Below are 25,961 nucleotides of genomic sequence, written 5' to 3' on the forward strand. Positions count from 1 at the left end.
TTAGATCTGAGTTACTATTATTATTCATTATTAATTAGGTAACTACTAAATCGAATCAAAATCGATTTATTCATTCAGTTCAAGGAAATCACGCTTATGAATGTCAAAAGATGTTTCTTTTTATCATTTTCACCAATTCGGAAAAGTTTGAACATCGAAGAAGTGGCAAGAAACTCATTGCACTCTTTTAAATCAACATTATTACAGCTTTATCATTTTTTTTTAATTATTACATTATGATAATAATAAAAATTAAAGTACCTAAATTGTACTAGTTATTTTAAATTATTCTTTGTTACTAGTACATGTATGTATGTAGGTCAGCATTAATAGATAATTAATTATGTACGCTATAATATAATATTATAATGGTCTAATTTTAAAGCCATGATATAACTTAGCGTTAGGGAATAAAGAGAAATGGGATGGGAATCGTGACGTATTTACTATTTACTGTGGAGTGTGGAGTGGAGGCGAAGGCGATCACGCCACTTTGCCAGATGCTGATTGGTCGAGCTTCTCATCCCCGAGTCAAATGAATTCCGAAAGCTGACGCATCTCGATTCTCGACTATCGATTCTTGATTAAAGTATCGATATTCATTCAAAAGTAAAACTATTAAACTCTCTATAAACCATTCTTTTTTAATGTGAATTTTCTAAAAAATGTCATGAAATAACTTCTGCGTGTTTAATACGTTTAATACTAACAAACAATCTGACTCAATATTTAATTTTATTTTCATATGAATTACTATCGATACATCGATTCTTGTCAACATTCATAATTGACAGATGCTAGCTGTTGGAAAACTGAAAACATGTGTTAGCTCACTTCAGTTCGTTGAAGGAATACTTCAAAAGGTAGATTGAGTTTTCGGGTTGGTTGGATTTGTCGACCGAATTATTTACCAGTGTTTACTTTCAGTTTATTTGAAAAATTCAGTGATAATTTATAAGTGTAATAATTTTCTCAGCGAACGAGTCCGCATTGGCGACCGTACTGTAAGTTTCAATTTTCTAATATTATGTATTTAGCTTTTTATTAATTAACCACATCGTCATAAATAAGTCTAGTTCCGAATTTCTAACCTATTTTTTTATTTTCGTTCAATTTACAGAATACTTCACAGTCAACAATGTTAGTACATTTATGCTTTAAGTTTATTGCATTTATTGATAATGAATTTACGTAGTTATGTACGAGATGGATGAAGGTACATAAAAGACCGAATTCGGCGAGTCTTCTCACCAATATTCATAATTAAATTTAATATCTTCAAACTGTGCTCAGAAACTATCACAGAACATTATCATCACATAAATATCTTTAACTATTATCCTCATTATTTTCTTAATAATTTTAGTGATATTCACAAAGTTTTCTATGGTTTCAACTAAATATTAAATCACTGGTCATTATAATTTGCCAATTGCCACACTTATTGTGTTTAATTTAATGAAATTGCTAAATAAAAATATAAATTATGTTTTTTTGTACTGTATTTTCCCCATCAATTCTTATTATTATTGTTTTTTTTTGTTGCATTCCCATATAACATTACCCTGAGATTTTTCTAATTGATTCATTGTGAATTTTTATTATGTAAATAAATCTTTATCACAGCTTCGAAAACTAATGGCACCCTTGACTTCTGAGGGATAAGCAACAAAATTTGACTTTTTTAACTAGTTTCTGTCTGGTGTTACTGTTTTCCATTGTGTTCTGTTTTGTGTTGTTGTAATTGTAATAATACGGCAAAATCTGGCACGAAACTGAGAGTCTCATGCCAGATTTTGGCGAGACAACACCTCCTGAGGATGCCTAATGTAGAAGCGAAACATGTGTCGAATTGTTTTAAAAACAAATATTGGCGGAATTAACACTAAAGAAAACTTAAATCATTTGTATAATTATGGATTTCCGCAAAGTAACGCCTAATTCAATAAATTTCCTCTGTATATCATTAATCTTGAGTCTGTATCATAGTAAGTATCCATGCTCCAATTAGGGTACTTATATATAATTTACAATTCACACCCTCAACATTACTATGAGATTGTACAGTATACAATTCTTATACAACTTATCTTCAGTATACAAGCCAATATGGGGCACTGCCCCATAGAATATAATATTGGCTTGATATATTCATTCCTTCTTAAAATTAATTGAACATTTTTTTTGAGATTTCAGTGGAGAGACTAAGAACATCAGTTCTTATCACATCAGTGTTCTGAGATTATTGGTATCGATCAGAGTAAAATTCTCTATTTTTAATCATGGCTGTCTAGTATATGCCGTCTTTCAGCCTGGACATTGCCTCAGGAAAAGTTAATTGAACAGAAAGTTGATTTGGGTGGGCCATCAGTTTGTTTTTGTGTTTAATTTTGGTGCTCCATATTTGCTCTTTTACTGTGTTAATATTTAGGTTGCTATGGATTCCAGAAACTCTTAGAAAACATGGTGCATTTGAGATTTGAACAATTAATGTTAGTACTTTTATATTAAAATGTCTTGTGACAGCTATGTTAGTCCTCACTCCTAAGTAGTGGTTGACAATAAGATTTCATTTATTTACAATGATCTGGCACCTGTTGGAGATAATCATACTTACCCATGCACAGGTTCATCATTGTGATTTTAATCAATAATATCCTCCTCTCTGTTTGATTGTCGTTGTGTAACATTAATAATATCAACCAATATACAGCTACCAATCTTGTGATTCCTCAGATTTCGCAAATAAAGCAAGTTCAAGGGTTATCGCTTACCACCGAATGGCCTGCAGGCTTATTTGTCCACCCAAAGCACTTACAATTAAATTATAAATAAAAAAATAAAATAAATCACAGTTATTGTTTTCAAAGAAAAAAAATACAGATGCTACAGATTACAAATTAAAATAAATAGAAAAGGTAGCGGCTCAGCTTCTGCTACTTGGCGTACATTACTCCAAGCATAGCTTGTGTTCAGCTACCCCCCCCCCCTGAGGTGTTATTATGGAACTATTAGAGTCCATGTCCACCAGATATAAATCACCAAGAAAATTTAAAATAAACTTTTGAATGTTGTAATTATACAAATACTTAGTTTCATGTAATTATGGTTTAAAATCTATCATATTATTTATTCTAACTATATCTAACATATTTATCTATTACATATTCGGAATATTATTTGTTATTCAAAAGAATTGTTAAAAAACGTTTGTGTGGTAAAGGTTACTATAACATAAATGACTTTCCTAATGATACCACAGATTGGGAATGGAGTGACCTCAGGCTATTAAATAATAAGTTTTATTGTATAATATTACTTTGTAAACATATTTATTCGATGAAAAAAAAAAGCCCGCTGAGTTTGTTGCGCCCATTCTTCTCAGGTCTGAGGCATTCATTTTGGAATGGGTGGTAGTTTTTTGACTTTCAATAAGTGATGTCACATCCTATTTTGAATAAAAATATTTTAATTTGAACTATAGTCATAAGTAAATTGTAATTATAACTATAGTCATAAAAAATTATGTATATGTAATAAATTTTATGTTCAATCAATCCTCAAAATGACTCTATCTTCGTACTTATTTTATTGACAGTAATTGTCTTATTATGCACACAGTGTAAATATATATACCTGTAAAAAAAAAGGCAAAGTAGATTGATCATTATATATTGTACTAGTGGACCAGAGAGACATTGTTCTGTACACACATTTTAAATTTTAAAAATCGGTCCAGCTGTTAGGTTGGGTTCACTACCATACACATGGGCAGGAGAACTATATATGGAATGAATTGAGAATCTAAACCATTCTTGTATCCACTTCAAGACGGACAGAAGATTTCATTAAAATCAGCCCAGCCCTTTAGGAGGAGTTCACTGTCAATACACATACAGAAGAATTATATATATAAAGATGTGTATATTATAATAAAAAGTACTTTACACAAAAAGTTAAAGTTAACAATTAATAAGTTTAACAGTCCTTAAATTTACCAATATTAACACCAGTGGTCAAGTCTTCCAGTTCAGTTGGCATTGTTCTGTCTGTACCGTTTCTCATAGTATCTTTTTATTAATGCAAGTATTACACATTTAAATAAACACCTGGGTGTCAAGTTTATTATTTTAAAATGAAACTGTAAATGTCTAAATAATATAAAATTAACAAAACCCTCAACCTTTGAACATACTGGGAGTATGAGATACCTCAGAGGGTGGCAACTTATCACTCCTATTATGGAAAACCAATCCATTTAAATAGGCAGGTTGGTTTTCACTTTCCACCAGGTGGGCACCTTGTCTGCTTCACCTTTTATAAAAAAAAGCAAATTGAATGACATGCATTGAGTATAAACTAATAAATTTTTTCATAAATTTTTAATTTAATGCTAATCAAAAAGAAATGGAAAAGTATGAATTTTTTATTATTCTCTTACTTTAATGGAAATTGAAATTTATAGCCTACATTCACACAAATGCTAATTAAGATTGTATGACAAATGCTGTTAATCTAGATATGTATATCTCGAATTTCTAATTTGTTATCATGACTTACTTCCATGCTTTTGTGTCTGATCCGTATATATCATAGGATCCGTATATATCATAGGATCCGTATATATCATAGGATCCGTATTGCCCTAGCCCTTTCATCTCTTGATAAGCTATCAGCCAACCTTCTGATTATGTAGTCTAAAGTTCAGTTGACTTCTACTTTACTTATCATAATGATTGATCTATTGAGGGTACATCATAAATTAATATTAGGTATTTGTTATATGAATAAAAAATGTACTTTATTGTAGCTAATTACCGCAAATTTAGTTTATAAAGTAAGATATTAATTGTTGACCCTCAGGCTCTTTCATTATAAATGTTTATTGTACCATATCACATTGTAATACATATTTATATTTAAAAATAAGCCCGATGAGTTTCTTGCGCCCGTTCTTCTCAGGTCTGAATCAGTCTTTTTTGAATGAGTGGTAGTTTTTGACGTTCAATAAGTGATTTTGAATAAAAATATTTGAATTTCAATTTAGTTAATTATTTCAATATTATTATTAAATATTTAAAAAAAAAAGAAACTATTATGTACATTTCCAACAACAAATCTGTATAGTATAATAACAAAAAATAACTAAAAATTTTTCTTTACATAAAATAAAGTTCTAGCTAAATGTTCTTGTAATTCTAGGACAATGGTTAAGGTAACATATTAAATTAATTTATTAATATATATTTTAACTTTAAACTTCCATATTGTGTTTCTTAGGAAAAAAATCATCCATAAATAAAAAAAAATCCATATGTACTACAGAGTAGACTTTTATACGTACTCTTTTTGTATTTTGAAATTGGTTTAGCCACTTCTATGATTAATAATAAAAAATTTAAAAAGGTATTACATAAGCCTAATAAATAATAAAATATAATATTAAAATCGGGTCAGTCTCAATTCGGTAAATTTATATTCTATAAAAGTTTATGTTGTTGGCAGCGAATATAAGTTTTTAGAATATTCTTTAAATTCAATATGTGTTTCTAATTTGATATTCTTTATTATATTGAGGTGGTTTGGTCAATATACAGAGGATGCATAAAAGAAAATAGACTAGACAAGTTTACAAAGCAAACGTGGATGGATCTGCTGGGAAAGGTTGACATAGGAAAAGATTTATAGATCAGATCTTTAACATTATTCCTAAGGGGTCAGGTTTGTGGGTCAAGTAGCGCTGTACAAAGCGCAGGTCCGCCGTTGTCTATAATCTAGCCGACATCCAGTGCAAAGGAGCCTCCCACTGGTACACGAACTCTGTTTGCAAAACTCTTTTAAATAGAAATAATACGTAAACTATTCGTTTAACACTTTTCACAAAAACCTTTGAAGAAACTGGGCGTCATCAATAGAGCACGGCAATACTTCAAGCCGACCCACATACTAGCGCTCTACAAAGCGCAGGTCCGGCCACACATGGAGTATAGCTGTCATCTCTGGTCTGGCGCACCCCAGTATCAGCTCGATCCATTTGACCGCGTGCAACGCAGAGGTGACTACAAGACAACTCTGTGAAGGGCTGGATCACTTGGCGTTGCGTAGAGACGTCGCTTCATTGTGTGTCTTCTACCGCATTTATCACGGGGAGTGTTCCGAAGAGCTGTTTAACCAAATTCCTGCCGTCGAATTCCACCTTCGCACGACACGCCACAAGTTAGGATATCATCCCCACCATCTGGATGTGTGGCGGTCTTCCACAGTGCGGTTTTCAAGAAGCTTTCTTCCACGTACTACAAAGCTGTGGAATGAACTTCCTTGTGCGGTGTTTCCGGGACGATACGACATGGGTACCTTCAAAAAAAGCGCGTACACTTTCCTTAAAGGCTGGCAACGCTCCTGTGATTCCTCTGGTGTTGCAAGAGATTGTGGGCGGCGGTGATCTCTTAACAACAGGTGACCTGTACGCTCGTTTGTCCTCCCATTCCATAAAAAAAAAAGTTCAGCCAAGAAACAGAGGGATGTATGATTGGGTTAAGATTGAAACAGTGTTGGTGATGCTGAGGTTAGTTCTGTTCCATTCATTTAGGAGGCGCCAGATCGATCCCAGCCAGATGGTGAATCAAGGTGTGAGGAAATCTTACACACCAGGAAAGATATTCAAAACTTACTCAACTGGGCTTACAACAGCTTGAACGCAAGGTGTGTGCATAAATAATGGGCGCTCAGATGATGTGGAGTTGTAGAAAATAGCCCAAGATTAAATTTACTTGGTAGGGTTGAGAACGGAAAAAGTCTGGTGAGAATAACATAGTGTATAGGAGACTGACAGTATGATGATTATAATGGGTTAAAATCTATATATATAAAAATGAATTGCTGTTCGTTAGTCTCGCTAAAACTCGAGAACGGCTGGACCGTTTTTGGCAATGTTGGTGTTCAATTATTTGTGGAAGTCCAGAGAAGGTTTAAAAGGTGAATAAATAGGAAAATGCTGCTAAATTAAATAAAAACAACAAAATTGTTTTTCCTTTGATGTGTCCATACATAATTTCTATGAGAGAATTTATTGACGCACGGTTTGACAGTTCTACTTTGAAATAATTTCATTGCGACAGCAGGGTGCATATTTTACGAAGTAATTTTTGATGTTATGATATTATATTATTGACAAATTCGTATAAAAACATTATTTTATTTGTTATATACAGAACAACGTCTGTCGGGTCAGCTAGTTATAATATTAATAATAAATCATTTTATTTCAGGCTACAAGGCCCATAAAATAAATACCTTATAGTCTAACATACATATTCATATAACTTAAATCTACGTCACATTTTCGCGGCGATGTGAGGCGCGGATTCGGTAACTTCCGGCGGTCGGCGACGTCCGCGATACTTGCGGAACACGACCCCCTTCTGCCACAGCTTCACGTCCAGGAAGGTCGATATGTTCTGTTGGGACGCGAACAACAAAAGAGTTAAAGTCTACTGCATGACGCGACACCAACTTTTCGACCCCCAACCGGAACCTTGTCTTCTCCACCAAGTACTGAACAATGTTGGAGGCCTTGGTGGTGTGGTGAAAGCGAGAGACCTTAATAATAAAGCCTTCCTTAAATGCCGGCATTGCTCTTGCGATTCATCTGGTGTCGCATGAGAATGTTAAGAGGCGGCGATCACTTAACGCTAGGTGACCCGAACGCGCTTTGTCCTCCTTTTCCATAAAAAAAAAATCAGGAAGCCAAAGTCATTATGACGCAATTCCATGAGGAAGATGTCGTGTGTGAAGTATGAGGTGCATGCGACATGTGGGTGTCGTGTTGTTCTATTCTCGTCTAGGTGTATAGGACGTTGGACTTCGCCCCCGTACCCTATTATTCTATCTACTCGTGTTCCGTGAACGTCGTCTTCCGCCCGCCTGCTACCATCCGCTGGTCCCGGTGTCCATTACTTTGATTTTTACGGGATATTTAACGCTCGCTAATTTAGAGATTAGTTATTAATTAGTTTTTTATGTAAGTCAACAGTGGTAGGTTTTGCCAACTTATAATGATGGTCTCAGCGCTGCTGTTTCATTTTAATGAACAGCTTCACGTGCAGGAAATTCATAACGATACGCTAATTAAAATACAACTTGAGTTACAAAATGTGAATGCATGTCAAAAGTGAGAAAGTTCCACACAGACTAAAATTACAGATTTTATTGATACAGAAAAACTGACTTCAAAAACTGAATAGTATCAAATAACTAAAAATTTAATTGAATACAAACCTTTACCTTTAATATTAATACAATACTATTATTTATATGTGCTACCTATTGATAGGTTTTAAGTTGGTGCCATATTATTATATACTACTATAGACTAATTAATATAGATTCATAATTTGAACGACAGTGAAATTCATACACAAAATATAACAAACTTTACGTACTTTGTGGTCACCTTATTGAACTTCATTCATGCTGATTCTACAGAATCTTTTGCTAATTGTCTCTCGTTGGAGAAGTTTTAATTACTCTTTTAATTTAAAATATATTAAGTAGATGTGGATGAGTGGCGGTCCTCCACAGTGCGATTTTCAAGAAGATTTCTTCCACGTACTACAAAGCTGTGGAATGAGCTTCCTTATGCGGTGTTTCCGCGACGATACGACATGGGTACTTTCAAAAAAAGCGCATACTCCTTCCTTAAAAGCCGGCAACGCTAATGTGATTCCTCTGGTGTTGCAAGAGATTGTGGGCGGCGGTGATCACTTAACACCAGGTGACACGTACGCTCGTTTGTCCTCCTATTCCATAAAAAAAAGTAGCTATTAAGAATGTCAAAGATTTAGTTTTCGTTATGTCTTAAAGTGTACCGTCAAGGGATTAACTTGTGATATATAATGTATAGATGGAGAGGACTATGCTCGGAATTTCACTGCGAGATCGATTCAGAAATCAGGAAATCCGTAGGAGAACTAACCGACATAGCCCATATGGTTGCGAAACTGAAGTGGTAGCGGGCAGGGCGCACATAGCTCGACGAACAATTAATGAACGGTGGGCAGTAAAGTCCTAGAATGGCGACCACGTACCGGAAGACGAAGTGTTGGTAGGCCCCCCACAATATGGACCGACGATCTGGTCAAGATCGCGAGAATAGGTTGGATGAGGGCAGCGCAGGACCGATCGTCATAGCGATCTTTGGGGGAGGCCTTTTTCCGGCTGACATGAAAATGATGATGAAGTACATAATTTTTATTCTGAATACTTAGTCTGATTAGAAGTACTAGTAGGTACTAGAGTTGCATATTTTATCGCGAATTCTGTTGCCATATTGACATGATAAGAGTGTTTACGTTCATAATATCAATTAACAATATGACATTGGCCGTCGGACGGTTGACATTGAGAATACTTATTTATCTATCATTATATAATTAAAATAATACATAGTTAGATACAGCTGCACTTTGCACATACCTGAGTAACAGATTATTTAATTTAATGCAATCGTAACAAAACTTGGTAATGAAAAACTATGAAATCTGTTAACGTTTGAGTATAGGTAATTTTTATTCGGTTTCGTTCTAACTTTAACCGAAGATTTTTTGAACAAACCGGTCTAGTGTGGTTTTTTCTTATTTTATCCATATTCGTGAGAGTAGCAGAGGCTACAATCGCGACGGCCGCCTTATTGAAGGTAGCTGCTGAAAATCAGTGTTGGGTTACCCAACTAATATGCTGAGTAGCAAACCTTTTGGGGACATAACACTGCAAACACCACCTTATTATGTTGATATAGAATAAGCCTTACTTTAGTTTTTAATGTATGTTAGTTTTAATTAGATTAGGCATATTATAGTAATTTTTTAGATAAGTTTTTTCATATTATTTCTTATTATATTTTGTTAATGTTCACGTGTATTTGTAGTGTTTGTTCCAAATAAAGATATACTTACTTACTTTACTTACAGTTCCATTATAGTGATGCCTCATATATTTTTAAAAACAGTGCACATAACTCGTTTTGAGTCATGCGGAATCAACCGGTTAGTAATTGTATGGTAATGGTAATAAAACAAGTTAGTGCTTTCACTCTGAATGAAATAATAGGTGCAAAACCGATTTTTTACCGTTTAACTTAGAACCGGTTTCCAGCATTGAACTGTACTCTAAATATATTTTTTTTTATTGTTCTTTTTCGCAAGAATAAACTATAAACCTTGTCCAAATTATGCATGTAGTGTGATTATAGATAATTTACCTTCTTGGTTTTTCGCATTGAAAGAAATTATTACTTTTTAAAGTGAAACTTTTATTACATCGTCTCAAACTTTTTCGTCTGTGTGTTGCATGTCGCGTGACGGTCGGGCGGCGTCTATAGTTCGCATATTGGATGTAATTGCGTTCGGGTGGAAGAGTAGGTTCGAACCCCACACACTTGATAAAGGTTTTTTTATTTTATGAAAATGTAAAGCATAATATATAAATTTGTTTTTTTTTCTATGCTGATATTAATACCTACGTTATTTTGTGAAAAAAAAGTTTCACTTGCATCGTGGTTTCATAAAGCCACACAATTGCTTTTTTTTTATAAAAGAGGAAGAAAACAAGCGTACGTGTCACATGTTAAGGGATACTGCCAAAGTCAAAGTTAAGACAAATAACATTTATACAATTAGGCTTCAACTAAGCGCTTTTGAATCTTCACTATAAATATTTCTTTTAAATGACTGAATCAAATGAATTAAGTATTTTACAATGGCTGTAATATACTTCTAATATATAAAATTCTCGTGTCATGGTGTTAAACTTTGAACTCCTCCGAAACGGCTTGACCGATTCTCGTGAAATTTTGAGTGCATATTGGGTAGGTCTGAGAATCGGACAACATCTATTTTTCATCCCCCATCTACGATCAACAGTTACTTTTGTATCTCGATTTTAATATCGGCAATACAACGTTTGCTGTGTCAGCTAGTAACATATAAGTTTGTGAAGTGTTTAGATAATATTTTATAAAAAGTAATAAAGAATAAATATAAATTATCGTATATTGGTTGCATCAACCTTTAGTGGTTGTGACCACCTATGTTCAGTTACCTGGGGGCCTACTCCTAAAATCGATATTCGATATATCATGGCATTAGTCGTGTCGAATCCTACTCTTAGTTACATCGTATTCAATGTCGAAACGATGACTGAACGAACGAAACATTTTTCGATGTCATCGGTCCTAACCCTACTCTTAGTTGAAAATGTCAGAGACGAATGTTCGAATTCGACAAACAATCAAACGTCATTTTTACGATAATCTCAACGACACCTTATAAGCTGTCGTTGCTATTATCGTTTCAAGTTGTATAGATATATTTTCCTTGCAATATACATACTTAATAAATAATTATATGTGATTTACTATTCCACAGGATTTATTTACTACCAAGTAATTTAAGTCATTTTGTTGATCGTTTATGCGTAGAAAGTAATGCAAATGGCGGCCTGAGTAATAGGAAGTCGACGAGAAGGGCTGAGTTTTTTTTACATTTTATTATCCGCAAGTTTTGTATTATTTATTCAATTTTAAATGGTCATATTAAATTCATTGCATAATTTTTGAATATTTACATTTTTTGTAAATGATATAAATTGGTGGTGCAGAGTCTGGCATGGTCCTAAGCGCCTAAGTTATGTTTTGTCTATTGACACTTAGCAGCGATATAGCACAGATTATACATAGTTTGCGTATAATTCATTCATTCTAACATCGTAAAAAAAAATCAAAATATTAGTCTATGGTTACGATGTTGTTACGATAAACGATATGGAATACCAACATTTGTTAGAGTAGGGTAGGTGCGATATATTCGGGTTATTATCGTATCGTTCCGAATATATCGTTGTCGATTTTGCGAGTAGACCTTCTGAGCAAGCTAGTTAGTTTTTCCGATTCTGAAAAGTTTTAGTACTCTTATCACTCGGGTACATCGCTTGGCAGTCATTGGCTTACTTAACAAGGCTTTTGCCAATGACGATAAATAACTGCTCAATGAACTTTGTCTCGTAAAAATCAGCTTTATTTACCGTTGCGCTAAACACCGACGCGCTCGCGAGTTGAAAGTCCGGCCAGATGTTGACCACTCACCGCACCACGGTGCCATGTTTACACGATGTATAGTGTTTAGTACACAAAAACCAATTTCGGGCGCATTCTAGTAGACAGCACACTGTCATCACACTCACATCTTTGACTATCGATCATGATGTCAGGACCCAGCTTAATGATAATATACTGACGAACACTTTAAAACAAATAAATAAACAAAAAAAAATCCGTAGCGGAGCAGAAATTTAATTATGTATGTATGGAAGTAAGTCTACGTATTGTTTGCCTTGTAAACAATAATGTAAGTGAAGTAGGTGCTACTGCCTAATTGACAGTAATATTAGGTCGTTGACATGCGTTGCGTACGGTATACTCTACTGGCTACCTCGCTTAAAAGGAGGATGGCGAGAATGGAGTCACATAATTTAAAAATTGTGGAATCATCGTACAAGTACAAGTTTATATCTATATCAAATCTTTATATATATATTTCTTGTGTGCGTGTGTATGTCACTGAACTCCTCCTAGACGGCTGGACCGATTCTAATGAAACTTTCTGTGTGTATTCAAAAGGATTCGAGAATGGTTTAGATTCACAATTGAACTACCTCCTAAACGGCTGGACCGATTTTGATGATTTTTTTGTGTGTTGCAGTGAATTTGAGATTGGTGTGTGTCTTCAGGTGGATTTGATAATGGTTTTGATTCACAATTAAACTACCTCCTAAACGGCTGGACCGATTTTGTTGATTTTTTTGTGTGTTCCAGTGAATTTGAGATTGGTTTAGATTCTCAATTCCGTCGATATAATATAATTATCCTGCTCATATGTATTTAAGTGGACTCCTCCCAACGGATGGACCGATTTTTCAAATTTAAGACGTGTGTCCGAAATTTCCGACAGGACAACGTCTGCTGGGTCCACTAGTACTTATATAAAAAATGAATTGCTGTTCGTTAGTCTCGCTAAAACTCGAAACCGGCTGGACCAGAGAAGGTTTAAAAGGTGAATAAATAGGAAAATGCGGCTAAATTAAATAAAAACAACAAATTTGTTTTTCCTTTGATGTGTTCATACATAATTTCTATGAGAGAATTTATTGACGCACGGTTTGACAGTTCTGCTGTGAAACAATTTCATTACGACAGCAGGGTGCATATTTTACGAAGTTATTTTTGATGTTATGATATATTATTGACAAATTCATGTAAAAACATTATTCTATTTATTATATACTGAACAACGTCTGTCGGGTCAGCTAGTTAATTATAAATTTAAGTTTATTCGATGTTCATGAAAAAAATATTGAGGCGCTAAGATATGGGAGTCAAAAGAAATAAATTATTATAATTTACTTAAAAAATATCTTCTCACATCTTGCACTATCGGAACGTTTTGCGCAATTGACATTTTTTTTGACATGACAGTCATTTTTTATATGGATGTTCCGACACCATCAAACTGTCTATATCCAATAAGATTATTATCGCTTGTTGATACTAAAATCAGTAGGTAAGTATCTTTAAAAGAATACAATGCAGGTATCGAAATACCTGCTTGAAAATATAATAAATTGTAAATCTTCAATTATTAGCTGCTGGCCAACCTTCCACATAAAAATTATATTATCTTTTAGCAGACAGACATACATACAAATTATTGAATGAACAATAGATATTGATTAATTATTTTAGTTTAATTTTACTTTCAAGTATATCTTTTTCTCCCACTTTTTTAGACTTACTTACGATTTGCTTTTTTCTTAGTTTTATTACGTTCTACAATTATTAATAAATTTCCATGATGTACGCGCCTTCTTTCAGTGGCTCCCAAAATACTCTCTCGCCATCCTCCTTTAATAAAACTTCCGGAAGTGAGAAGATTTATTTTACCCTTTAAATATTAAAACATGTGTGTTTTTATGCATTTAATTAAATTATCACTCTGTTAAAAATTTCAATAAAGTCTATTCATATTTCAAAGTTGCTTATCACCTCATTAATATGTTACTATAATAAAGCCGCGGTTTAATAGGTAATCTTAATATTCAATGTGTACATTAAAAAAAAAAGTTAAAACCGTGTTATTATTTGTACCTATGCATTTGTTTTATTGTTAGAATTTTAGTCTTAAATCTGTTAAGTTAATGGAACCGTTAATAAAACAAAAAATTATTAACAATAGTAGTTACTCAATGGGTCACCAAGGGGCTGCTGGAAATCAGCGCTATGTTGGTATTATACCAACGTAGCATGACGCTGAGTCAGCTCCTTTTAATAACAATAACTGCTACACAGTACTTTTAAATTAAGATAATTCCTATAATATTATACATATACTTGTTTTTTTTTTTGTCATTTGTATTATTTTTATGTTATTAGTTCTTAATTCTTTTTTACCTCTGTAAGTTCTTTTTTACTTTTATTATTCTGTGTGGTTTGTGTTTCCTATTAATAAAGTTTTCATTCATTCATTCATTCATAATAGTTCCTAGCCAAAAGTGTAGTATACTTTCAAAGTACCAGGTTATTCAACTTACTAAACGACTTGCATGAAGTAAAGAAGGCATAATGAGAACACGTCACGCGATCTCGTTCCCACTTCTCAGCGTTCGAATTTCGAAAGATTAGTTCAGTGGAACAAAGCGCGCGGCGCTGTCGTCTCGAACCGGTAGTTATAGTTAAGTTTACCGACCGGCTGTGATAGTGTTATTTTAGTGTATATTGCTAACTTAGGTAAGGTTTATTCAAATTTTTTACCATATTTACGGTATATATATATAATATGCTCTTTAGAGCGGTATTAATGTATAAAAACATACGGTATCGTGTCGACTAATGTGATTTTAGTATAGTGAAAATCGCGGTGATTAGTTTTTTAAGTGTGACAAGGCGTGTGGTGGTTTGCTATTATTATTTTTTTTCACGTTTATGTTACGCCAACTTGGATCTTATTGTTGTAGTTATGTTGCTAAAGTTACTTAGCCTTTTTCTAAATATTGGCAACTTTTGGTGTGTTTCTTACAAATCTGTTTCTTTTTTCACAACTACCCTCCATTGTATATTATGCAAAGAAACTGAGTAAGCTTGGTTTCTTTGTTACGTCGTATTTCGCGATTACAGATGAAATGCCTTCTGAAGTTTAAAGGTCAGCTCAGCGCCGTAGAAAACTTTTGTAAATGTACTTAATATAATAAGGTATGCCTTGTTCATAATTTTTTTTTATTGTACTTTTATATACCGCATGGTAGAGTATATCTATACTAATATTATAAAAAGGAAAGATTTGATTGTTTGTTTGTTTTCATTGAATAGGCTCCGAAATACTGAACTGATTTGAAAAATTCTTTTACTGTTGGGAAGCTACACTATCCCCGGGTGACATAGGCTAATTTGTATTTAAAAAAAATAGTAATGTAAGCCAAGATGTAAAAAAAAATAACTAAAATATTTGCCACATCGCGTGCGCTGCGAAAACTATTGATTATAGAATAAAATAATGTACTACGACTTTGAAGAACACATCATTGTTTACAAAATAAGTGTTCTTTTATTTTAAAAATTGATGATTTAGATGTATGACATAGAAGTAAATAAAAACCTTAGAAAAATTATTTTCTGTAGTTATTATATAACCGGAAGTCGTAGTGTTGGTAGGCCCCTCACAAGATGGACCGACGATCTGGTCAAGATCGCCGGAATACGTTGGATGAGGGCAGCGCAGCACCGATCATCATGGCAATCTTTGGGGGAGGCCTTTGTCCAGCAGTGGACGTCTTCCGGCTGATGATGATGATGTCGTATTACATTTGTAGGGATAAACTTTAAATTTTTATACTACCTAGTAGAACAAAATATAACACAAGATTTATTGAGTACAGTAAATGCCTCGATCAACATACTCCGTAAATAAATAAAGGTATTAGGCGAGTATTTTAATGGACTGGCGATCACAGTTAATTTAGGAATATTGTTTATAATAATCGCTTGAACTAACAATAATATTTCTTTCAAATATCTATACGTGAAAATATAAACTCTATACATATAAATAAAATTGGAAACGTGTCTGTTTGTAATATTAAAATAACCGTTTTTTACTACATGTTTATGAATAAATATATATAATATATTTTACAATGTTTGTCTGTCTGTTTGTTCGAGCTAATGTCTGAAAAGGCTGGACCGATTTTGACGGGACTTTTATTGGCAGGTAGCTGATGTAATAAGGAGTAACATAGGCTACGTTTATTTTTGAAAAATAAAATAATATTGCAATGTCCAAGAAACGATCTAACTCTAAAAATTTATATGGCAAAACAAGCTAGTCAATAATAAAACTAAACCAGGTTCTCAGGTTTTCCTCAATATCGACAACAATGTCCATCAATACCTGACAATAACATCATGCAACAGCAAACTTGGATAAATTGGATTGAATTTTGCTATAAGATAAGTTACGCCGCGTCCAATCTTTGTCCGAACTAAAGACGTGAATGACGTCGCGGGCAGCAGCTGTTTCATTTGTATAAAAGTTTTTTTAACATCTTAAGACACTGCAGAAGATACTCTCTTAATAACTACACTGGATGGATACCAAACAATAGACCAGATAGAGAAAAAAGTAAATCGATTAGTAGCGAATTCGTGGCCAAAACACTGGAATGGGCGTATTGCACAGTTCAATAAATTCTCAAGTAAATACTGGTAAACCAACCAACTCTCTAATTTATATTATACTAACTTTACACCAACGTTCTAACTATAATAATAATACCATAGACACACTTTTTACACAAATTATTTTGCCCCAAACTAGGCATAGCCTGTACTATGGGTACAAGACCACAATATATTTTAATAAAATATTCTTACTTAAACATATTTAAAAACATAATATAAACATCCATGAATCGGAAACAAACATCCATATTCATCATATAAATAATTGCACCTACCGGGATACGAACCCGGGACCTCTGGCTTAGTAGTCAGGATCACTAACCATTCGGCTATATGAGTCGTCAATAATAATAATAATAACTAGAACTAACACTTGTTTCTCACAAGTTACTTGTTCAAAAAACAAATATGTGATACACTGTTTTATATAAAGTTGTTTGATCTCACTTACGTGTCATCTATATATAATATACTAGCTGACCCGACAGACGCTGTTCTGTCATTAGAAAAATATTAAAATGGATATATTATGTTATCCTTAAGAGATAGACATATGCCATCGCGGACTTTTCTGTAGACCTATATAAGATACAAACCCCCTTATTCATAATGGTCCGCTAACTTTAAACAGCCGCTTAGGAGTGTTTTTTCTCATTCTGACTTAGGTCAATTCAAATTCAAATATTTTTATTCAAAATAGGATGTGATATCACGTATTGAAAGTCAAAAAAACTACCACCCATTCCAAAATGAATGGCTCAGACCTGAGAAGATTGGGCGCAACAAACTCAGCTCAACTCTTATAGAAGAAGACAGAGTGAGAATTTGCAATGCTTTAAGTTAGCAGACTTAAGCATTGCTAATTTAAAACATGAATAAGGGGGAAAGGGTTTACAGCGTAGGACAGCGTTTTCGTTGAAAGACGGCTTATTTTTTTCCGACAAATCCAACAAATACCGTTAATATATACAAAAAATAAATACAAATACTTAACAAATTATATACTAAAACCTTCATCAAACAGCATGAAAATCAGTGCTGTAGTTTTTGAGTTTATCGCGAACAGACAGACGGCGAATTTGTATGTTCACTTAAAACTCGAGCACCGTTAGCCCATTTGAAATAACGAGTGAATTTAATTAAAATAATTATAATGAGAATAACAGTGGTCATACTTTGTCATCGAGACTATCATAGTTTAAAAATAGAAGCATGATCACTGACCTGTATCAATACCACTGAACAGGCCATATGTTTGACGGAAAATTTTTGTGCCTATTTGAAGCGACACTCGGGAGCGTCCAGAGAACTAATTTTGACGTATAATACAAATAACTGCGAAAGAACGTACAATATGCACTCTGAAGTATTTTTAAATTTTGAATTAATTTCGTTCGTTTTTCGTGTTATTTATACTTCAAGAATCAACGTAATAAAGTACACATATTTTTTGTGAATAGTTTCCCACCATCTATGTTGTCCACTAGGTTGTCATCACTAGTTTTAGTACCGCAGACTCTCGCTACATGGCCAACAGCGCCAAAATTGCGAATATCACTCGAAACAAACATAAACTCGCAATTCCATCTACTAGGCTCCGTAAAATTGCTAAATCTTTTAAAGTGGATTGTGTTATATGTTATAATAAACTCCCAAATGAAATTAAAAAATTTAAATGTATCGTAAAAAATAAATTAACATCTAAGGCCTATTATAACGTGAAAGATTATTTGAATGATAAAGATAGTTGAAATGAAATGAAATGATTTATTTGTATGAATCGTGGTAACATAGTTGTTAACAATTAATTAGTGTACAGCACAATTCGCCAATTTATCGGCATACAAATATTTGATTGTCAATATTGGAATATCATATTTAATTTATACTTATACGTTCTTTATACACATTACATAGCTTTAATTCAATGAGATAATATAAAATAAACATTAGTTTGTAGGTACCTCTCAAAAATTACATTTGAATACTATTATTTTTGGCTAAAGAATTCTTTTAAACTATAAAAGCATTTATCTATTAGCCATAATTGGAATTAATGTTCTAAATTTTGTTAATGAATATTGTTATACTCATTTGAATGCTATTGTAACTTTTGTACTTCATCCTGACTAGCACTAAATAACTTATAAAGTTTTACAGTGAATAAAGATTTTTTTGAGTTTGACTATCAGATAACAGGCACAAAAGCACTTTGACAGCCGCCAGTCCAGTGGTATACAAAAGTGGTCAGTGAGCATGATAGTTGTATAAACTGGCCTGTACACCTACTGGTCTTTACCGCAAGCACGAGCTGTCTGTACCATCCAACACATCTGCTATTTAAAAATAGCTTGCGTTAATTTCATTGTTTATGAAATGTCACGCGGCGCTACCTTATGTTTGTAAATGCTTAAGAAATTGTTGACATTCTGTCGCTTTAAAGCATCGTGGCATAAAATTCGTTATATTCTAAAAATTGATTCATTTAGAATTATTTTTGATGTCATTTCTAATATACTAGACACTATTACAGCCTCGGAAACAAATGGTGCTCTTGGAGAGCAGAAGCGGCGCCTGATACTCTCCCAGCATTTTTGCATTCAAATTCAAATATTATTATTCAAAATAGGATGTTACTTCACTTATTGAAAGTCAAAAAACTACCACCCATTCCAAAATGGCATTCCTCAGGCCTGAGAAGAATGGGCGCAACAAACTCAGCGGGCTTTTTTTTTCATCAATAATATGTTTTACAATTAAAGTAACATTTACAAAGTAACATTGTACATTTAAACTCAAATATACAATATGGTATTGTCATTGCTACTGCTATAAAATAATCATAATCTAGTTCCAGGGTGTCTGATCAGTTAGATATTCAGCTGTGGAGTAATAGGATTTACGACAGAGCCATTTTTTAATAAAACATTTAAATTTATTTATAGATAATTCCTGAACAGTGGCTGGGACTTTATTATAAAAGTGTATACATTTACCCTTAAAGCTATTGTGTAATTTAAGCCTACTAGGATTAGTTACAAGGAATCCCTAATTTCTAGGGTTATCTGGGTGAATCAGTTTTGAGGACAGGGCCCTTCTCGATTTTTTTGTTTGTTTTTCGATGTTAAGAGTACCCATGTCGTTTTGTCCTGGAAACACCGCACAAGGAAGCTCATTCCACAACTTGGTTGTACGTGGAAGAAAGTTTTTTTGAAAACTGCACTGTGGAGGAACGCCACACGTCCAGATGGTGGGGAGGATATTCTAACTTGTGGCGTGTCGTGCGAAGGTGAAATTCGGCGGCAGGAATCAGGTTAAACAGCTCTTCGGAACACTCCCCGTGATAAATGCGGTAGAAGACAATGAAGCGACGTCTCTACGCAACGCCAAGTGATCCAGCCGTTCACAGAGCACTGAGTCCCCGACAATTCGAGCTGCTCTACGTTGCACGCGGTCAAAAAGATCGAACAGATACTGGGGTGCACCAGACCAGAGAGTCCATGTGTGGCCGGACCTGCGCTTTGTAGAGCGCTAGAATGTGGGCCGGCTTGAAGTATTGCCGTGCTCTATTGATGACGCCCAGCTTCTTTGAAGGTTTTTGTGAAAAGTGTTAAGCGAATAGTTTACGTATTATTTCTATTTAAAAGAGTTTTGCAAACAGAGTTCGTGTACCGGTGGGAGGCTCCTTTGCACTGGATGTCGGCTAGATTATAGACAACGGCGCCTATTTCTGCCGTGAAGCTGTAATGTGTAAGCATTATAGTGTTTCTTTCTGAAGGGCGCCGTGTCTCTAAGTGACGAGCGCAATTATTGTATTGACGCTCAGAATTTTTGTGGTTTTCAAGAATCCTGAGCGGCACTGCATTGTAATGAACAGAGCGTATCAATTACTGAATGTCCTGCTTGTCTCGTGTTATTTTTCATAAAAAAAAATCGAAACTTTGTATAAATATATATTACGTTTGTTCTACCTGTCAATAATTACGACAGTGGTCTACGATCCTAAATTTTTTAATATAAATAATAAGTTAACTATTAGTTTATGATAAACTAATAGTAACGATTGAGTGAAATCTTAATCGTATTAAATATTATCTATAGATAAGTAATTTATTCTGTAAATCGGCGCAATCACTCTCTGTTTCGCAATATTGCATCGCTTATCAAACAGTAAGTACATCCTCTTTCTTATCACCTGTTGATAATGGCTAATGTCCTAATTATAGACTTCGAGATATATCTCTATACATATATGTTATAGTATAATGTTTTGCATAAAATACAGGTAATCCCCTGCAGTAGAGTGATTCCGCGTTATAGGAATATTCCCGTATCAAGGATTTTTACGACCTCGAACAAGTTTTTGTCTAGTTTTACTATTTTATTAAGGTTTTTAATACACAAGCTAAGCTGAGCGTCAATACAATTGCGCCCGTCACCTTAAGTCATAAGATGTGAAGTCTCATTTGCCCAGTAATTTCACTAGCTACGGCGCCCTTCAAGACTGAAGCAAAGTAATGCTTACACATTACTGCTTCACGGCAGAAATAGGCGCCGGTGTGGTACCCATAATTTAGCTGGCACCCTGTGCAAAGGACCTTCCCGCTGATAAAATGTGTAAGGTAATTTATTATCACTTTTGCTATCTACCTCGATCAGAATATGATTTCAATCGCGGTGAATGATCAAAGAAAGTAATATAATTAATGTGTTAAGATAAATCCAGTCAAGTGCGTGTCGGATAACACAATGAAACATTATCTACTTTATATTTATCTACTAATATCATCATCATCAGCTGGAAGACGTCCACTGCTGGACAAAGGCCTCCCCTTTTCCATTTTGTTGGAGGCCTACCAACACTGCGTCTTCCGGTACGTGGTCGCCATTCGAATAATTTACTATCCCAGCGGCCATCTGTCCGTCGAACTATGTGCCCTGCCCACTGCCACTTAAGTTTCGCAATCATTTGGACTATGTCGGTAACTTGGTTCTCCTGCGAATCGTCTCATTTCTGATTCGATCTCGCAGGGAAACTCCAAGCATAGCCCTCTCCATTGCCCTCTGAACGGCCATGAGCTTTCTCATAAGGCCCGTTAGCGACCACGTCTGCGTACCGTGTGTCATCACTGGCAACACACACTGATTCAAAACATTAGTCTTCAGATTCTGTGGTATTTACTAATATATGTAAAATAAATTTAATTTAAACTGCGTGACGACCCTTTTTGATTTCGTGATCCTGCACGCACTTAATCCAGCGTCCCATCAGGGGTGACCTTGCTTGATGATGTAGACTGCTGAAGTAATCCAAATAATGTTCATCCATCAAACCTTCATCGTACTTGGATTGTTGGCACGTGATTCCATCCGCAGTTCGAGAGCGTGGATTGCATCCGACAATAATGACAGTTGCGCTGTAAGAGCCAGTGAGTGCGGACGTATTCGAGACTAAACCCCTTTGGTGAATTATGATATTGATGAATAAAAAGACCTTGTAGATTGCCCTGTAGGTTTCGTGAATTGACTGAACTGATTCCTAGATCCCTGTAGTCCCTTCGAGTTCCATTTCCTAATGTCTTAAAATAGCTAACAGTTGCTCTTCGGCTGACACTGCTGGTCTTATATTTTTCCTTGTCTTTATTTAGGAAGTTATGAATATCACTAAAGTCCATTAAGTTTTAATTGATAAAGACCGTTTTCCAGTCCCGCGGATTTCCATCCGCTTGCGGAGCTACTCCGCATGCGTTTACTCCGAACTCTCCTGGCCACACGCAAGACCTGCAATGAATCCGCGTTCCTGCAGCACGTAATAGGAAACACATGTATAAAATAATAGGATGCAGGTGGTCCGCAAGCAGATGATATTTCACATGCCAGGAAAACCGCCGTTAGAATCGGTCGTTCTTTTAACAAACGGTTCATCCGTTTTCTTTTTCATGTTCAAAACTGTTAAAGTAAGGCCAAATTTTGAAACACGTTATGATGTTTTCAATCCATAAGGCGACTAACGACTGATTTGCTAGCGTGTTACCGCGACGACGACATCCGTGGGCCGAAACATAATCCAAGGAATCGAAACCATGTTCTCTCCAAGGTGACCCTTGTGGGGGGAAGCTGGATTACATCCGTCTAGAACACGTTTTATTATTGAAGTTTTTAAATTGTTACAGCAATTGCTAGATTCGATTTAATATTCCCAGCACTGTCAAATGAAAGTAAATACTACGTAATAAGAGGTGGGACTGCCTAAGTAAAAATTTAAATCCAGTTTAGTATGAAACGTGCAGTCATTTGATATAAGTTTGAAATAGTAGTAATTATAATAAGGCGATTGGCCACGAAGTATAATCCGGCTAAGTTTGAAAGCGATCAGTTGCTTAAAACGTACTGGATTTTGGCTATCTCCGTTTTTTACCAGATTATACCCGTCACCTGCCAATCTATCAATGACGGCACATTTCATACAATCTAGTAAATCGCTTTTTCTTAGAGAGTTTCGCTTGGCTGAGCTGTGCTTTCAAGTGTTGACAATTTTTACACCAAGTTCAGAGTACTATCTAAGTATATAGTACTCTGAACTGATAAAAGTCGGGAGTGTTCCATTAGCTCGCGATAATGTGCAGGGTTATCTACTGTCACATTTGGCCCATGCATCGCTCTTATCGAACAAACACGACTGTTTGATCTATAACTTGTTTGTTATATCAAATTCAAATATTTTTTTTCAAAATAGGATAAGACATCACTTATTGAAAATCATAGAAACTACAACCCATTCCAAAATGAATGTCTGAGAAGAACGGGCGCAAACGCAACGTTCACAAAAATTTATGCTGACAATTAACTTCTATTTTGAGCAAAGCACGCACACTAACATATAGTGACATATAAATCGCGAGTGTATATTTGTGTGACACACTAAAGTAAAAAACCTGGCTTGTTTTCATCGGTTGTCTAGCAGTAAGAGTCTCCACCTAGACGTATAAATTATCTAAGACATATCCAAATTTTAATATCGACTTTAGCTTTACACTCGGGAATCACTTTCAATATCATAAAATTACTTTTACTTAGTTTCCTTCGAATAATCTTACAAAGAAAAAATGGCATTTAAAACAATAAAACGTTTTATATTTTTAAGTATACCTGACTTCTGGGATAAATATACAAATTAAATTTATACCAAAATTTACGAACTACGAATATACTCTCGGGCTACGTCCAAGAGTTATTACCTACTGAGCCAACCGTTCGAGTGGCACATCAATAGTAAATCTTGGTATTTCTTGTTCAACTGAGAGTTCGTGGCTCCATATACTGTGTTTTGTGTACGAAGGGCGCCGTAGCTAGTGGAATTACTGGGCAAATGTGACTTAACAATTTATGTCTCAAGGTGACGAGCGCCATTGTAGTGCCGCTCAGATTTTTTGGGTATTTCAAGAATCCTGAGCGGCACTACATTGTAATGGGCAGGACGTATCAATTACCATCAGCTGAACGTCCTGCTCGTCTCGTCCTGTATTCTCATAAAAAAAAACTTCCAAGGACATTCTTACGAGCACGAGGTCACGAAAACAATGCTGATATTAAGTTTACTTCGGCACAAAGAAAAATTCAACTTGACTTTACGTAACATTTTGTCTTATCGCTTCACAGAACACGAGCAAGTCGCGTTTCGCTTCAGCGTTCATTTGTCTAATGAATGCATGTCTAAAGTCTAATTGAGTCGTAATCCGAAATGAGTCCATCTCGAATTTGTTCAGCCTTGATATTGTTCGTACTATCGTAGAGGTAACGAATTGTCCTATCAGTACTTTTATATTTTTTTCTTGAAACTCATTAAATTCTTGGCGTACAAAATTCTAACAGAAGGATCTTAAAATATATTAAACACTGCCTCAACACTTTTGTGTTTATTACATGTTTCTCAAAAAATTTATTAAAGTAGGCGTTACTTTGCGGAAATCCATAATTATACAAATGATTTGAGTTTTCTATAGTGTTAATTCCGCCAATATTGGTCTTTTAACAATTCGACACGTGTTTCGCTTCTACACCAAGCATCCTCAGGACGTGTTGTCTCGCCAAAATGCAGTCTCGTGCCAGATTTACTAAGAGCCACTAAAGAAAACTCAAATCATTTGTATACATGTTTCTCTTCTAATAAACTTCGAACATACGTAACGCAGACGTGGTCGCTAACTATGGGCCTTATGAGGATGCTCATTGTCGCTCAGAGTGCAATGGAGAGGGGTATGCTCAGAGTTTACCTGCGAGATCGAATCAGAAATGAGGAGATCCGTAGGAGAACTAACTGCCATAGCCCAGATGGTTGCGAAACTGAATTGGCAGAAGGCAGGGCACATAGCCGTTGGGGCAGTAAAGTCCTCGAATGGTGACCACGTACCGGAAGACGCAGTGTTGGTAGGGCCCCCACAAGATGGACCGACGATCTGGTCAAGATTGCCGGAATAGGTTGGATGAGGGCAACGCAGAACCCATCGTCATGGCGATCTTTGCGGGAGGCCTTTGTCCAGCAGTGGACGTCTTCCGGCTGAAATGAATGTTGTCATATCATGGAATAATTGGTATAAGTTTTATATACATATAATCTGTTGAACATGCTGGTTATATATTAATAGTGTTGTATTAGGTAGTAAGATCACATCATGTTACCGTTAACTACAATAAATTAATAAAACAAAATACGACGTTAGGTATATTTTTCGTTCTCATATCATATAATCTGCAATATCGTTTCACTAGCTAAGTAAAATTAATCACTTTTGGGTGAACAAGATATTGGACCGAAGCCAAACTGACTTTCAAATTATCTTCAATTATAGTTATTATTAGGACGGGTGGGTACTTAATATACAATCTTATTTATTTGAAGCTGATATTCCGAAGATCGAGTTTCATAAACCGCGGTAGATTTCTGCTGAACACGAACACATCTCAAGGGTTATTAGAGCAACTACATATCAAAATTTATAAACATCCTAAGAATTTTAATAGGGTGCATGTTTTAGGAAGCAGTCATGGAATCCCGTGGTCGCACTCTGCAGTACAAATGCAACAAAAAGACCCGAATGTATAGACGTCTTTAGTAGTGTCTGTGTGAATTAGGGAATCAAAGACCGAAACGAATTAGATGCCACGTGGACAGATTGTC

General features: G+C 34.9%; 1 protein-coding gene across 2 annotated transcripts in view; it reads left to right on the forward strand.

Annotated features, from left to right (window-relative positions):
• Window positions 1-838: 838 nt before the first annotated feature.
• LOC126969092 (long-chain-fatty-acid--CoA ligase 4) overlaps window positions 839-25,961 on the forward strand; it is an 88,372-nt gene continuing 63,249 nt past the window's right edge. The window contains exon 1 of one of the 2 annotated variants that reach the window (XM_050814392.1): window positions 839-1,004. The gene's annotated coding sequence lies outside the window, so the exon portion shown is untranslated. Of the gene's footprint in view, window positions 1,005-14,738; window positions 14,837-25,961 lie in introns of those variants that run through there. The other variant, XM_050814393.1, reaches the window with a different exon arrangement.

Source organism: Leptidea sinapis, chromosome 17 (genome assembly GCF_905404315.1).
Source record: "Leptidea sinapis chromosome 17, ilLepSina1.1, whole genome shotgun sequence".
Lineage (NCBI taxonomy): Eukaryota > Metazoa > Arthropoda > Insecta > Lepidoptera > Pieridae > Leptidea > Leptidea sinapis.